This window comes from Felis catus, chromosome D4 (genome assembly GCF_018350175.1).
Source record: "Felis catus isolate Fca126 chromosome D4, F.catus_Fca126_mat1.0, whole genome shotgun sequence".
Taxonomy (NCBI): Eukaryota; Metazoa; Chordata; class Mammalia; order Carnivora; family Felidae; genus Felis; species Felis catus.
Genome location: NC_058380.1, coordinates 23,213,634 through 23,226,949, shown reverse-complemented (window position 1 = coordinate 23,226,949; position 13,316 = coordinate 23,213,634). Strand labels below are relative to the sequence as shown.

Genomic DNA, 13,316 nt, shown 5'->3' with positions numbered 1-13,316 from the left:
GAGAAGAGAGAAGGCCAGAGAAATTTTTACAACAGGTGCCAACTGACCTGAGCCTGGTGAGGTATTCGGGACTTCTTCTTCCTCTTCTTTCTTCTGTTTCCTCCTCCTCTTTTTCTTTCTGTAGAGCAGTTTTAGAGCAGTTTTAGGTTCACAGCAAAATTAGGCAGAAAGTACAGAGTTCCCATATGCCCCTCTTCCTCCCTACCACACACACATAGCCTCCCCCCACTATCAATGCCCAGATCCAGCATGGGGCAGTTATTACAATCAGTGGACCTACACTGACACATCATTATCACTCAAAGTCATACTTTACATTAGCGTTCACTCTTGGTGTTGGACGTTCTATGGGCTTGAACATGTGTGATGACATGTGTCCTCCACTGTAGTGTCACACAGAGTAGCTGCACTGCCCTAAAATCCTCTGTGCTCTGCCTATTCATCCCATCTTGCCCCCTTATCCCTGGCACCCACTGATTTTTTACTGTCTTCAGAGTTGTTTCTCTTCCAGACTTTCATATCGTATGATTATACAGTGTGTGGCCTTTTCAGATTGGCTTCTTCCACTTAGTAATATGCATTTAAAGATCTTCCATGTCTTTTCATGACTTAGTGGCTTATGCCTTTTTAGCGTTGGATAATATCCACTGTCTGGAGAAACCAGAGTTGATTTATCCACTCACCTATGGAAGGACACCTTGGCTGCTTCCCAGGTTTGGCAAGTATGAATAAAGCTCCTATAATCTTTTGTTTTAGACCACTTTACTGAGACTTAATTCACATACCCTACCTACAATTCACCCATTAAAAGTGTATAATTCAGTGGCTTTTAGTGTATTCACAATGTTGTGCATTCAGTCACCACAGTCAAGTTTAGAACATTTTCATTATTCAAAAAAGAAGCTTTTCCCCATAGGTTTCATGCATCCTTCCGTCTTCTCATTCCTCCTGCCCCCACACTAGGTTACCACGGATGTATTTTGTCTGTTGCAATTTGACAGAATATTTGAGCCTAGTAATTTAAATATCAGGTTTGTATTCTGTTTGTCTTTGTTTTGTGTGTCATTTTTTCAGTGATTCATTTACATTGTATTTTATGAAAGTGTCAGCCCACAGTAGATGGAGGAGCAGGGGAGGAAGCAAACTGGTCCTCCACCACAGAAAGTTTGAGAAACTGTGGTCTAATGAACATACTCCACTGTGAAGCCTGGTAGTGAGTCAGCATTCTGGAAGCACACAGGGAGACTTTGGGGAGATCTTTCCCTCATGCTATGAGAGGGGGCAAAAATAAAAATTTACACTCTAATCATGGGACTTAATTTGGAAAGGGATGGATACATACCTCAGCTCTCACTCATTTTCTCATGCCTTCTTCCTTGTTGACCTGCCCTTATACAGAGTCTCTGGTAAGAATTTACACTGTACAACCTCTGGATACAGCCATATTAATAGGCTAACCATTACATGCACATTCACCTAGCCTCCACATTGGAATCTCTTTTCTTTTTTTTAATTTGTTTTTGAGAGTAGAGACACAGAGTGCAAGTGAGGGAGGTGCAGAGAAAGGGAGACACACAACCTGAAGCAGGCTCCAGGTTCTGTGCTGCGGGGCTCTAACCCACAAACCACGAGATCATGACCCCAGCCCAAGTTGGACGCTGAACTGACTGAACCACCCAGGAGCCCCAAGACCAAATCAAAATTAGACTTGTTTTACAAGCAAAATAGTCTTCATTTGGCTATCTCTGGAAATGAAGGTTTGAGAGAGAAAAAAAAAGTTTTCAATGACATACCTTTATTGATGTGAATTCTAGTTCTGATTGCTTTAAATAGTAGCCTAAACTAGACAACTTGAAGCAAACTTCAGAGAAATGGTGACAATAGCACAGATATACCAATCTTTGTGCTTGTTATTCTGTGCAGATAGTAACAAGACACCATGGGCATATGATTACTTAAGTGACTGGAAAATGGGATGGATTCCTGCACCAATTGTACATAAAAGACTTTTCTCACTGTAGACCTATCAATAGATAAAACTATAGTGCTTTATTAAATTATTCATTTGAGGCCTGGGTAATTCATAAATCTCTAAACGAATATGCCGACCATGTCCTCCCTAAACCTGATCTGACCATTACTAGAACTGAGAAGACCCGGTTTATTTAAAAGGCAGACAGGCAGACAGGCAGACAGGCAGACAGACAGGAAGGAAGGAAGGAAGGAAGGAAGGAAGGAAGGAGGAAAGGGAAGTAGGGAGGGAGGAAGGAAGAAAGAGAAAAGGAAAGAAAGAAGGAAGGAAGGAAGGAAGGAAGGAAGGAAGGAAGGAAGGAAGAAAGAAAGAAAGAAAGAAAGAAAGAAAGAAAGGAAGAAAAAGGGGATTTAATTCCAAAATGGAAGGGCACCACTATAGTAGGGAAACAGGATAAAATGGCAGAGAGGGAAGGGTTAGGACCTGAGGTCCCTAGATGGGAAAAAACACATATTTGGGAACAATGCTGCAAGTGTTTGACTACAGCAAACCCCCTCGGGCCTAAGGTCCCTCTTAAGAATGGAAGAGACACACCTACTCCCCCTCAGGTTCCCGTCAGGAATTTGACTATCAAAATACCTAGCTAAACCAATCAAAATACCTAGCTAAACCATAAAACTTATGTCATACAGGGGACAGTATAACCAGCCTGACTCCTCACACAATGGAGTTGAGCCAGTCAGGAATGGACAACCCAGCACCTACAGCTGTCCAGTCAATAATGGTAGAACCTGAGAAGGAATGAGGGAGAAGGGAAGGGGGTGCTAACCAGACCCTTATAAAACAAAGATCTTTGCCTATAGTCTGCGGGCATTCACTTTTGAATGTCCCCTCTCTATAAAGAGAGTTTTCCTACTATTCTTATTTTCTAAACTTATACTCTAATAAACTTGTGCCTGTTACACATTTTGCGTCCACCTCTTCATTCTTTGAAGCGGCAAGACAACGAATCCCGGGTACTGTGGTAAAAAAAAAAAACCCTGCAACCTTACTATGGGGGCTCGTCTGGGATATCAACATCTTCTATCTGTAAGGAAAGAACAGGCAGCACCCCCTCTTTTCTTTATCTCCTCAACAAAACTCTTAAACCACCTAACGGGCACCCTTCAGCCAGTTAACAGTGAACAGCGAGGCTGCCATTCTCAAGTCTCTGGTGACAGGATCCTTGGTCTCCTCCCATCTGATCCCCCAATGTAGTTGGGAACATTGGCATCGTGCAATCCCAATTTCCTTTTGAGGAAAACCTCAATCGGAGGCCGAACAGGAACTGATGAATCCTGGCCAAGGCTACTCTTTAGTGGATGCCTGAAGGCTGTCGGCAGAACCTGATCCCTGACCTCCAGTTTGGGTATCGGTGGAATTCTCCTCTTTCTGTCTTGGCCAGCCTCTCCCTTTGGGAAATGGGTGGAAAAGCCCAGGACTTATCCCTGGGATATCCTCCTAGGAGTGACCTGGGTGACTTCCAAGGGGTCCTACTCACAGGAATTAAAACCCAGTCAGGGACCGTTTTCTAGGGAAGTTGGCTCTAAAGGCTATATGTGTTGGAATGTCACTTAGATCATGATGGATTCCTAGCTTTACTGTTTTCAGTCAATATCCTCTACTAACTACTTAAAATACAAAATGGGATAGCTCTCCCCCCGCCCCGTAAATTTTCTAGTGTTTTTCATGGGCTAAAAATCTTAGGTTTTTCGAGAAACTAAAGCATAGCCTCCACAGCATGCTCATCAAAGACTAGGTAATCAAGGCATGGCCGTCAGGGCATATTCTTCAAGGCATGGCCTTTTAGGGCACTGCTTTCAGGGTACATTATTTTGGTCCCTACAACAGGCACCCATCTGTAATCTAGAATGCAATGGGGAAGCAGGGGGATGGCAGCATTCCCCCTTCAGGAGTCCTTGGTTGGCTGATTGGTGGTCATAGCAACTTCAAGAAACACCTCCAGTCACTTCGACACCAGGAACCTTTGACATATCCTGCACAAGGGATACCACCTGGGAGTTGGGGGGCATTCTCAGGGTTAATGGACCTTCTCTCTCTTTTCTCTCTACTTTTCTCCTAAAGAGAAGCACGGGAGCCTCTTCTTCTGTCCCCAAGGAATCTCCCTTCGGATGCCTTTTGGCCCACTGGAAACAATCTGGATTACAAGAACTAAAGAAAAACTAATCTCCTACTGTAACAAGACATGGCCTCAGTACCCCTTAGGAGACGAGGAAAGTGTCCATTAATGGGACATTATGCTTCCATATGATCTATTGTTTGAATCTCTTCTGCAAGAAGCAAGACAAGTAGACTGAAGTCCCCTATGTCCAGGCTTTTATGGCTCTAAATGAGGAATTGGACCTGAGGGCCTCTTGCAGAATGTGCCTAATGATCTAGCAGGTTAATAGACCCACTTGGGACGTATTGGATAATGATTGTCTAAATAGGTCCATTCCTCCTAGCAAGCCTTGGCTTCGGGGCAATCACTGGCTTGTCCAAACAAAGAGGAGGCTTGTTCTGTTACTATCCCTTCTCCTTATAGACCCCAAGACTGCTCTGCCTCCAGTCCAGCTAGACATACTAGGAGTGGGACCCCCTATCTTCCAGAAGTTCCACCCAAGTTTGGAATGCGTCCTCTTAGGGAGGCCACTAATGGAGAAATGGGCACAATTAGAGTCCATGTGCTCTTCTCCATGACAGACCTAGCTCAGATAAAACAACAACTAGGGCAGTATTCTGAGAACACTTCTCAACTTATTGAGGACTTTCAACAAGTATCTATTATGTTTGATTTCACTTGGCAAGATATATATATCATACTAGCTCATTGTTGTACCCCCGAGGAAGAAGAACAAATTTGGGCATGAGCCCAGGAGTTCGCTAATGAAGTAGCGATGAGAGATAGTGAATGCTATCCAGTGGGGGGCTCTGCTGCTCCAAACACTGAACCCCACGGGAACTACCAGGAGGATAATCATGGAAGGGAAAGACAAAATTGTATGATTATCTACCTGATAGAAGGAAAGGAAAAGGGGTTCCCTAAACCTGTATACTGTGACAGGATTCAATGGGTCACCCAAGGAGTTGATGAAAATCCCACTGTATTTCAGTGTCAATTAGTAGAAACTATCCATGACTATACAAATTTGGGCCTAACTACACCTGAGGGAGTGACCATTTTAAACCTGCATTTCATAAACCAATCTGCTGCACCTGATATGTCAGAAACTAACTAAAATGGCTTTAGGCCCTCAAACTCCTACTCAATACCTCTTGGAGGTGGCTACAGGAGCTTTTAATAATAGAGATATGGCAGTTAGACAGGGACAGGACCAGAGGGCTAAATTACAGGGTAAGATATAGGCTCAAATATTGGCTGCCACTATTGTGAACTCCCAACAACACTGGACTAACCACAGGCAAGGTCAAGGGTGGGCTCCAGATAAAAGATCAGGTAAGACCCCATGTTTCAGATGTGACCAAGTGGGATACTGGAACAAAGAATTTCTCAACAAGAGCTCTCTTCCTGGACCATGTCCTGCTTGTAAAGAGGAAGGACAGTGGAAGAGAGACTGTCCTCATCTCCAGAGAAAGGGGAGGTCAGGCACTCACTTCCCTGCCCAAGAGCTGACACTGGAAAATCTGAAATGATGGGTCCCTGAGGCTGGTCCAGCTCCCTCTGACATCAAGATGACTGAGCCTCAGATTATCCTGGATGTGGGAGGTAAGTTTATCAATTTCCTTATTGATACAAGAACCACTTACTCTGTTCTTATTCCTCATTCCGGTCCTACTTGTCTTTCTAACCATTAAATTGTTGGCATAGAAGGGAAACTAAAACGTGCCATCAGACAATGCCTTTCACCTGTAAATATAAAAATCAATCGGTTACTCATGTTTTCCTAGTTCTTCTGTCTTGTCTCACTCTATTACTTGGATGAGATTTAATGTATAAACTGGGAAGCAGATTTCCTCTTACTAAAGAAGAGGGTGGCTTATTCTCTTTAATACTTGGAGAGCTAAAGCCTTACCTTGACACCCCTGGTGATGCCAACTGGTTACGATATTGGATTTAAAAGATGCCTTCTTTTTCATTCCTGTGAGTCTGGAAATGCAGCCACTATTTGCCTTTGAGTGGGCCTCACCCTCTAGCCCACAAGCTGCTCAATTAACTTGGACAGTCCTGCCTCAGGGATTTCAAGACAGTCCTCAATTATTCAGGGCTGTACTCAGCAAAGATCTTCATGATATCGCCCTGCCTCAAGGACCTATAGTCCAATATGTGGATGATATCTTAATCTGTGGTCCCACAAAAGAAATGTCTGATAGCAATTCCATAACTTTACTTAATTTCTTGGCAGACAGGATATCGTGTCTCTCCAAAAATGGTGCAAATATCCAAACAAAAGATAAAATATTTGGGATATGAGCAAACACCAGGTCACCACTATACCATGTCCTTTGACAGGAAAAAGGCTATATTACACCTTGGACACCCAACTCCAAAAAAAAAAAAAAAAAAAAAAAAAGTACTTTCCTAGGTATGGCAGGTTTTTGCCATATATGGATTCCTGGATTTCCCCTTAATTGAGGAAACTTTACTCTGGATAAAAGCTTACCAGCTGGTTTTTCAAACATTAAAGGCTAGGCTTTCATCAGCCCTGGTTTTGGAAAAAACTTTTACTTTATACGTACCAGAGAAACAGGGATAAGCCTTGGGAGTTCTTACTCAGAAGTTAGGAAATGAGACAAAAGCGGTGGACTCCGTTTCAAAGTCACTTGAAAAGTAGCCCCACTTGTCTTCCAGCAGTGGCTGCAACAGCCCTCCTGGTAGACGAGGCCTCAAAATTTAGTATGGGACAGTCCCTGACAGTGACGACTCCACATCGAGTCCAGAGTGTCCTAGAGACTAAGGGCTACCAATGCATGATGGGAGGCCAACTAACTAAATACCAGGCTATGCTTTTAGATATGCCTGAAATAATCCTTAAAGCATGCCAGATTCTAAACCCAGCTACCCTTTGCCTGGACCTGACATTTATACTTCCAGGATAGAGCATGATTGCTCACAAATTATTGATCTTGTTTACTCTAGCAGGCCAGATTTAAAGGACTCCCCTATTAAAAATGCAGATGACAGTCGGTTTACTGATGGTAGTTGCTTCACGGTTAAAGGAGAAAGAAAAGCTGGATATGCAATAGTTTAATTAAGACCATTGAGGCAAAAGCCCTTCTACCAACACTTCTTCTCAAAAGGCTGAACTAAATAGCACTTACTCATGCTCTTCAATTGGCAAAGGGTATGAAAATTACTATTTCTACTGACTCCAAATATGCCTTTCTGGTGTTACATGACCATGGAGCAACTTGGAAGAAAAGGGGACTGTTATCAAGCCATAATTCCCCAATCAAATATGGGCCTGAAATTCTTGCTCTTCTTGAGGCTGTACACCTACATAAGGAGGTAGCTGTGATTCACCTGAAAGGTCATCAAAGGATATGACCCTAGAATATAAAGGAAACAATTTAGCAGACTGTGCAGCCAAATTGGCAGGACAAAATAAACAGACACTAAATCTAATGCCAGTCTTAACCTCAATGGAGTCCATAACTCCAATCTATTCAGACCAGGAGATCCTCATAGCCCAGAAATGAGGTTACACTAAAGATACATGGAACTGGTTTGTTAACAGTGAGGGAAAAATCTTTATACCCAAAATTAATCAATGGAAGGTAATACAAGGTTTACACCAAGCTACCTATTTGGGCAAAGATGCTCTAAGACGTTTAATCAGCAATGTGTTTGATGGAGAAAATTTAACAGCTACGATAAAACAGGTCTGCCAATCCTGTGTTGTTTGGGCACAGGTAAACCCAGAGAGTGCAGTCTGCACCCACCCCCACTTTTAAACCAAACCAAAGGTGTGGATCATATCCAGGAGAGGACTGGCAGCTTGATTACACAGATGCCTCTTTGCAAAGGCTATAAATTCCTATCAGTGTTTGTTGATACTTTCACCGGGTGGATCGAGGCCTTTCCATGCAAAACTGGAAAGGCCAAAGTAGTAACCAAAGTTTCACTATGAGAAATTATTCCCAGATTTGGCCTTCCGTAATCCCTGCAAAGTGACAATGGTCCTTCTTTTACTGCACAAATAACCCAACAAATAGCACAGGCTTTAAAAATCAAATATTTTCTAAATTCAGCTTGGCATCCACAATCTTCTGGAAAGGTGGACAAAGCTAATCATATTTTAAAACGACACCATGCTAAACTTAGCTTAGAGACCCAGCAAAATTGGGTTACTCTTTTACCAATAGGACTTTTCAGAGCAAGAACCACTTCAGAGCAACCTCTGGGACTCAGCCCTTTTGAGTTGTTACATGGAAAAGCATTTCTTACAGTGGACTTGTTAGTAGATGAAGATTATAATATATTATTAAATTATTCACTTGAGGCTGATCTAATTCATAAGTTACTTAGTATGGTTTTGATTTAACTGTAACTGAAAACCCACCCCATGTGAGTCCTAGAGACATGGTTTATCTAAAGGATTGGAAGTCAAATACAGCAGGAGACTGAACTCCAAAATGGAAAGGCCCATATTGGGTCATATTATGTATTCCCACTCCAGTAAAATTATAGGGGCAATCTTCATGGACTCACGTATGCAGAATAAAACCTATACCTCCTTCACAGGAAGCAATGAGCAAACAAATGTGCCTTCTTGTTCCTGTGATCCTGTAGAAGATCTCAAACTCCTCTTCAAACGACAATGAAGGTTGAATATTTTCTCTTTATTCTCTATGCATGTATCTTAGCTGACAAATTCCTTTCTGCAGTGGGCACAGCATTATGCCGAACTACAAAATCAGATGGCTTGCTGGATGTGTGGAGTTTTGCCCATGTTGAGTACATCTAGTACGAGGTTACAACTGGCACTCCCTGTATGCTTACATTTCAGAGATAATATATGAAGATACTATATTTCAAGATAAACCTATTACCAATCAAAATGTTTCTTCCCAGCCCATGATGAATAAAACGTGGAATTTGCGGGGACATAACCAGACTTTTTCATACCCTCAAACTATTAGAATATTAACTGATTTTGCAAACCCACAAATTAATGTCCACCAACAAGTGCCTAAGTTACAAAACCCTACTTATCACTATACTGAAAATGACATATCAAATTTGAGATATATTCCTATGGCTCACACCCACCATTATACAGCTCAGCCAAAAGGCAGTTTTAGGCTAGGAACAAAGAAATCATACATATGATACCTGGGCAAGTAACACACGTTATCTAGGTTGGCTACCACTAGAAACATGCTCCCAAACAATTGTACTTCAGGCTACCAACTGGTTTGCTACTATTTGGATAGGGCGACCTGGGATCAGATGGCTAGCTCCAAATGGAACTAACTGGATATGTGGAACTAATATATGGCCATGGCTCCCTCTAGGATCAATAGGTCATTGTACCTTAGGTTTTGCCTGGATTCATGGACACATGGCTAAAATTATCACTACCCCAGCTAACTTTCCAAATTCATTTTTTAAAATATAATTCATTGTCAGATTGGCTTACATACAACACCCAGAGCTCATCCCAACAGGTGCCCTCCTCAATGCCCATCACCCACTTTCACCTCCCTCCCCCACCAACCCGCAGTTCTCTGTATTTAAATCTCTTGTGGTTTGCCTCCCTCCCTCTCTGTATGTAACTATATTTTTCCCCTTCCCTTCCCCCATGGTCTTCTGTTAAGTTTCTCAAGATCCACATATGAGTGAAAACATGTATCTGTCTTTCTCTGACTGACTTATTTCACTTAGCATAATACCCTCCAGTTCCATCTGTGTTGCTGCAAATGGCATCATTTTATTCTTATTGCCAATTAGTATTCCACTGTATATATAAACCACATCTTTATCCACTCATCAGTTGATGGACATTTAGGTTCTTTCCATAATTTCACTATTGTTGAAAGCGCTCCTATAAACATTGGGGTACATATGTCCCCTATGCAACAGCACTCCTGTATCCCTAGGGTAAATTCTTAGCAGTGCTGTTGCTGGATCATTGGTAGTTCTATTTTTAATTTTTTGAGGAACCTCCATACTGTTTTCCAAAGAAGCTGCACCCTTGAACACTGCAAGAGGGTTCATGTTTCTCTACATCCTCACCAGCATCCACAGTCTCCTGATTTGTTCATTTTACCCACTCTGACCAGCATGTGGTTGTATCTTAGTGTGGCTTTGATTTCTATTTCCCTGATGATGAGTGATGTTGAGCATAGTTTCATGTGTCTCTTGGCCATCTGGATGTCTTCTCTGGAACAGTGTCTACTCATGTCTTCTGCCCATTTCTTCACAGGATTATTTGTTTTTTGGGTGTGGAGTTTGGTGATTTCTTTATAGATTTTGGATACTAGCCCTTTATCCAATATGTCATTTGCAGATATCTTTTCCCATTCCATTGGTTGCTTTTTAGTTTTGTTGACTGTTTCCTTTGCATTGCAGAAGCTTCTTATCTTGATGAAGTCCCAATAGTTCATTTTTGCTTTTAATTCCCTTGCCTTTGAAGATGTGCCGCATAAGAAATTGCTGCAGCTGAGGTCAAAGAGGTTGTTGCCTGCTTTCTCCTCTAGGGTTTTGATGTTAAACAGCCCTTAATAAATATAAAAGAATTGAGATCATACCATGCACACTTTCAGATCACAATGCTATGAAACTTGAAATCAACCACAGGAAAAAGTTTGAAAAACCTCCAAATGCATGGAGGTTAACGAACATCCTACTAAAGAATGAATGGGTCAACCAGGCAATTAAAGAAGAAATTTAAAAATATATGGAAACAAATAAAAATGAAAACACAACAATCCAAACCCTCTGGGATGCAGCAAAGGCAGTTCTAAGAGGAAAATACATTGCAATTCAGGCCTATCTCAAGAAACAAGAAAAATCCCAAATACAGAATCTAGCAGCACACCTAAAGGAACAAGAAGCAGAATAGCCAAGATACCCCAAACCCAGCAAAAGAAGAGAAATAATAAAGAAGAGAGTAGAAATAAACAATATAGAATACACACACACACACACACACACACACACAAACAGTAGAACAGATCAATGAAACTAAGAGGTGGCTTTTTGAAAAAATAAATCTCTAGCCAGGATTCTCAAAAAGAAAAGAGAGAAGACCCAAATAAATCACGAATGAAAGTGGATTTATTACAACTAATCCCTCAGAAATACAAGCAATTATCAGAGAATACTATGAAAAATTATATGCCAACAAACTGGACACCCTGGAAGAAATGGAAAAATTCCTAAACACTCACACACTATCAAAACTCAACTGAGAAGAAATCGAAAATTTGAACAGACCCATAACTAGTAAAGAAATTGAATCAGTTATCAAAAATCTCCCAACAAATAAGAGTCCTGGACCAGATGGCTTCCCTGGGGAATTCTACCAGACATTTATTTTTTTTTTTATTTTTTTTTTTAAATTTTTTTTTTCAACGTTTATTTATTTTTGGGACAGAGAGAGACAGAGCATGAATGGGGGAGGGGCAGAGAGAGAGGGAGACACAGAATTGGAAACAGGCTCCAGGCTCTGAGCCATCAGCCCAGAGCCTGACGCGGGGCTCGAACTCACGGACCACGAGATCGTGACCTGGCTGAAGTTGGACGCTTAACCAACTGCGCCACCCAGGGGCCCCTCTACCAGACATTTAAAGCAGAGTTCATATCAATCCTTCTCAAGCTGTTCCAAAAATAGAAATGGAAGGAAAACTTCCCGACTCATTCTGTGAAGCCAGCATTACTTTAATTCCCAAACCAGACAGAGACCCCACAAAAAAGAACTACAGGCCAATATCCCTGATGAACATGGATGCAAAAATTCTCAACAAGATACTAGCAAATCAAATTCAACAGCATATAAAAAGAATTATTCACCAGGATCAAGTGGGATTCATTCCTGGGCTGCAGGGCTGGTTCAATATTTGCAAATCAATCAATGTGATACATCACATTAATAAAAGAAAGGATAAAAACCATATGATCCTGTCAATAGATTCAGAAAACATTTCACAATATACAGCATGCTTTCTTGATAAAAACCTTCAAGAAAGTCAGGATAGAAGGAACATACTTCAACATCATAAAAGCCATATATGAAAAGCCCACAGCTAATATCCTCAATGGGGAAAAATTGAGAGCTTTTCCCCTGAGATCACAAACACAACAGGGATGTCCACTCGCACCACTGTTTAACATAGTGTTGGAAGTCCTAGCCTCAGCAATCAGACAACAAAATGAAATCAAAGGCATCAAAATTGTCAAAGAAGTCAAACTTTCACTTTTTGCAGACATGATACTCTACATGGAAAACCTGAAAGACTCCACCAAAAGACTGCTATAAGTGATACACAAATTCAGCAAAGTCAGGGTACAAAACCAATATACAGAAATCAGTTGCTTTTTTATGCATCAATAATGAAGCAAGAGAAAGAGAAAAAAAGAAACTGATCCCACTTACAATTGCACCAAGAACCATAAAATACCTAGGAATAAACCTACCTAAAGATGTAAAAGATCTCAACTGTATGCTGAAAACTATAGAAAGCTTATGAAGAAAATTGAGGAGGACACAAAGAAATGGAAAAACATTCCATGCTCATGGACTGGAAGAGTAAATATTAAATTAAAATTTAATACCCATGGCAATCTACACATTCAGTGCAATCTTAATCAAAATTGCACCAGCATTCTTCTCAAAGCTAGAACAAACAATCCTAAAATTTGTATGGAACCACAAAAGACCCTGAATAGCCAAAGTAATACTCAAGAAGAAACTCAAAGCGGGAGGCATCGCAATCCCAGACTTTAGCCTCTACTACAAAGCTCTAATCATCGGGACGGTATGGTATTGGCAAAAAACAGACAAATAGACCAATGGAATAGATAGAGAACCCAGAAGTGGACCCACAAATGTATGGCCAACCAATCGTTGACTGTCAGGAAAATATTCAATGAGAAAAAGATAGTCTCTTTAGCAAATGGTGCTGGGAGAACTGGACAGAAACATATAGAAGAATGAAACTAGACCACTTTCTTATACCATACACAAAAATAAACTCAAAATGGATGAAAGACCTAAGTGTGAGAAAAGAAAATTTCCAAATTGAAAATAAAGATGGACATGATCTGTTTTCCAATGGTATGATCATTTGGCATCCATGTTTGCTCCATCTGTAGGGTTAGAAAGTGTAAGTTGACATATAG

General features: G+C 41.1%; 1 protein-coding gene across 1 annotated transcript in view; it reads right to left on the bottom strand.

The window, feature by feature from the left end:
• The window catches only part of LOC111556292 (spermatogenesis-associated protein 31D4-like), an 88,519-nt gene that overhangs the window by 10,273 nt on the left and 64,930 nt on the right, over positions 1–13,316 (bottom strand). The window contains exons 6-7 of the mRNA XM_045042622.1: positions 5,780–5,879; positions 48–118 (exon numbers count right to left, since the gene is read on the bottom strand). The gene's annotated coding sequence lies outside the window, so the exon portion shown is untranslated. The remainder of the gene's footprint in view (positions 1–47; positions 119–5,779; positions 5,880–13,316) is intronic.